This window comes from Acinonyx jubatus, chromosome A2 (genome assembly GCF_027475565.1).
Source record: "Acinonyx jubatus isolate Ajub_Pintada_27869175 chromosome A2, VMU_Ajub_asm_v1.0, whole genome shotgun sequence".
NCBI lineage: Eukaryota > Metazoa > Chordata > Mammalia > Carnivora > Felidae > Acinonyx > Acinonyx jubatus.
Window position 1 is genome coordinate 157,784,908 of NC_069383.1, and position 4,054 is coordinate 157,788,961.

Genomic DNA, 4,054 nt, shown 5'->3' on the forward strand with positions numbered 1-4,054 from the left:
GGTCCTGCAGGTCCCCGGAGACCCACACGGAGACCTCGGCTTTCACCCCAAGTGCTTTGAAAGCTGTGGGTGGAGAGCTAGCATCCGTCCCTCCTGTGTCTGCCCCTGCACATACCCACAAGCCCCAGCTCCTCCAACGAAATCCACTCTGTTCCTATACCTCACACCTCGGTAAGTCTGGGAAAGAAAAAGAAGACACTCACAATGCTAGCATTGCTCATTCACGCAGTGGTTTCCCAATTTTTCACACCTAGTTATGGCTCCCAGCATCTCCCCGCGCTCTGCTCTCAGCTGATGACCTTCCTCCTTCCTGCACTAGAAAATAGTCGCTCCCGTTCATTTGCACCCACACTAAAGCCAGGAGCGATTGTGTCCACACTTCCTGCCTTTCACTTGGCTCCAGACGCCGCCACTCTCTGGCTCTCCCCCGAGTCCGTCCGCTTTTTCTTTTTCCCTCTCCCCAGAGCTCTGCCTCGCCTCTCTCTACACTCACTCCCCAGGTGATCTCAGCCAGCCCCTGACTTGAAAGACAAATGCTGAGCGTTCCCTCTTAAATGCCTCCAGCCTAGAATTCCTTTGTGAGGTCCTGACACACACATCCAACCATCTATGTGCAAATCCAAAACGAACCTACCTGCCCAGATCCCTTCAGCTCTGCTTTATTTTCTCTTTGCCCAGGCTCTGTGTGCTTTTGCACGACTGCCTGTACACCAACTCTTCCCCAGAGAACTGCTCCGGGTTCTGGACAACATTGCCAACACACTCAAGAGGATCAGACCAGGGGCCCCTGGGTGGCTCAGTCGGTTAAGTGCCTGACTCTTGCTTTTGGCTCAGGCCATGATCTCATGGTTTGTGAGTTCGAGCCCTGTGTCGGGCTCTGCGCTGACTGTGTGGAGCCTGCTTGGCATTCTCTCTCTCTCCCTCTCTCCCTGCCCTTCCCCCACTTGCTCACACATGCTCTCCCTCCCTCTCTCTCTCTCTCAAAATAAATAAACATTTTTTTAAAATTAAAAAAAAAATAGAGGATGGACTGGGTCACACTGGACACTTTGCCTGCACACTCAAGAGAACCAGAAGTGCCTGGGATTGTAGGTGCCCGGGGCCACCTTTAGTCAGTGACCTACCAGTTCAGGACAGCCCCGGGATGTGACCTCCTCCCAAGCTCCCTGCAGGATCAGGCCACAAGTGCCCTCTCAGGACTCTTGTCTGAGCTTGCCCCCTCTCAGCCCTGCTTCCTCCTGCTTCTCTGACTCCTCTCTTTCTTGCACAGGCAATCAATCAGGTGAGCTCTGTCTTCAGATTACATCCAAAATCTGCAGGCTTTTCCTCACCTTCACCAAGACCACCTGAGTCCAGTCCCGCCATCGGCACGTGCCCAGATTAGTGCAGGTTACTCCTTTTTTTAATCTTTTTTTTTTTTTTTTATAAGTAGGCTCCACATCCAGCATGGGGCTCAAACTCATGACCCTGAGACCAAGAATTGCATGGTCCACCCGCTGAGCCAGCCAGGCACCCCCGCAGTAACGTAACTTCATTGGTTTTCCTGTTTCTGCTTCTGTGTGGTACAGTCTCAGAACACAGCAGCCAGGGAGTTTGGAGCATGTGTAAGAGACTGGAAACTTACATGCTGGCGTGTACTAATATACTAATAACAACGGGTAACGCTGTGTACTTCCCCCAGACCAGGCACTATGCTAAGCCCCTTGTAGTCATTCAGCTGTTCTGTGCCTGTATAGTGAGTACCTGCTGTATACCACACACCCTGCCTGACTCTAGTTTAAGGTGGTAAAAAAGGGGCAAGATCGGTGTCCCCTTACAGCTGACATTCTGGGTGGGGAGGCTAACAATTATTAAGTGAAAATACAAATAGATAATTGCAGATTGTGACAAATGCCATGAAAAAGAAAGAGAAAGAGGGTGATGTGTGGTCACCAAGATAAGCCAACCTCAGACAAGCACAGAAGGCTTCCCGGAGGAGGTGACCCCTGAGCTGAAAGCCAAAGGATGAGGAGCTGGCCACACAAAGGGCCAAGTGGGGAGCATTTCAGGCACAAGCCCTGGGGCCAGTGTGTCCGGAAGGGTCAGCAAGGCAGGGGTGATGGGGAAGGTGGAGCAGCGCCTCGTGGGCTGGAGGGAAGACTCGGGCTTTTCACTTTTATTTTTATTTGTGAACATTTATTTATTTTTGAGAGACAGAGCATGAGCTGGGGAGATGCAGAGAGAGAGAGGGAGATACAGAATCCGAAGCAGGCTCCAGGCTCTGAGCTGTCAGCACAGAGCCCGACGTGGGGCTCGAACCCACAAACCACAAGATCATGACCCGAGCTGAAGTTGGATGCTAAACCGACTGAACCACCCAGGCGCCCCTTTGACTTTTCACTTTTTAAAAAAAAAAATTTTTTTTTTAACGTTTATTTATTTTTGAGACAGAGACAGAGCATGAATGGGGGGAGGGTCAGAGAGAGGGAGAGGGAGACACAGAATCAGAAGCAGGTTCCAGGCTCCAAGCTGTCAGCAGAGAGCCCGACGCGGGGCTTGAACTCGTGAACCACAAGATCGTGACCTGAGCCGAAGTCGGACACTTAACCGACTGAGCCACCCAGGCGCCCCTTGACTTTTCACTTTGAATAAGGAGGAAGCCATGCAGGGTTCTTAAGCAAAGAAGGGGTGTGAACTCACTAGGGTGTTCACAAGCATCCTTCTGCACCTGTGTGGGGAACTGTGGAGAAGGGGGGGTGGTGATGGCAGGAATCAGGGACCAGGGCAGGGGACGGCATTGGTTCAGGTGATGATAACAGGGCCTGGGAGCTGAAGATAATGGACAGAAGTGAGCAGATTTAGGGGATATTTTGGAGGCGGGGCTAACAGGAACTGGGGACAGGGAAAAGACCAAACTCAGACAATCCAGGTGAACAGGGGACCCCACAAAGTGTCTGTATGGAGTAGCGGGAAGGTCTGGGGTCAAGGAGACCGGGGTTGAATTGCCTTCTAAGCCACTTTCCCACTATGCCACCTTTAGAAATGGAGCCCATCCACCTGGGTGGCTCAGTTGGTTAAGCGTCCGACTTCAGCTCATGATCTCGTGGTTTGTGAGTTCAAGCCCCGCGTCGGGCTCTGTGCTGACAGCTCAGAGCCCGGACCCTGCTTCGGATTCTGTGTCTCCCTCTCTCTCTGCCCTTGCCCTGTTTGCACTCTGTCTCTGTTTCTCAAAAAGTGAAGAAACATTAAAAAGAAATATTAAAAAAAAAGAAATGTAGCCCATTCTCCAGGTCTTAATTATTGAGGAGAATGATAAAAGTGGTCCGTCCATGGGGACGCCCCGGTGGCTCAGTCAATTAAGCGTCTTACTCTTGATTTTGGCTCAGGTCATGATCTCATAGTCCGGTTTTTGAGTTTGAGCCCCTCCTCAGGCTCTGTGCTGATGCAGAACCCGCTTAGAATTTTCTCTCCCTCTCTCTGCCCCTCTCCCCCTTACAGAAGTTCCCTCTCTCAAAATAAATCAACTTTAAGAAAAAACGTGGCATATGGTACGCAGGTAGGAAGTACTCAAAAAATGGTGGCTGTTTAAGAAAAAATTACAAGGGCAGGGATATAGAGAAAGGCGGCAATGCGGGACAATGTGGGACAGAGGGCCCAGAGGTGGGCAGATAGCTTGCACCAGGGGGCAGCAGTGAGCCCCTAGGCAGCAGGACAGGGTTCAGTTCTTTGCAGTTCTGCGGGTCCAAAGGGGCTGGACTAGACTGTGGGTGCCTCAGGTGCCTGGACCTGGGGACAAAGGCCATGTGACTGAGGGGGGGTGGGGGAGACAGGCCATCGTCGCCTTCTGGAGTGTAGGGATGAGAACCTAATAAGGGCTATTTGTTCAGAAGAAACCTGAGCTACCCGCAGGGTACCATTCGGGCTGACTCGGGGCCAGCAGACAGAAGGCTTCCTGCCCTCCTCCCTCCTTCCCCTGAGAGCCTCGCCCCAGCTCAGAGAATGAATCCCAGGACAGTCAAAGCTGGGGTTCCCCCTACCAGCCTCCTACTCACTCCACAAACACTCCAGGCCCGGG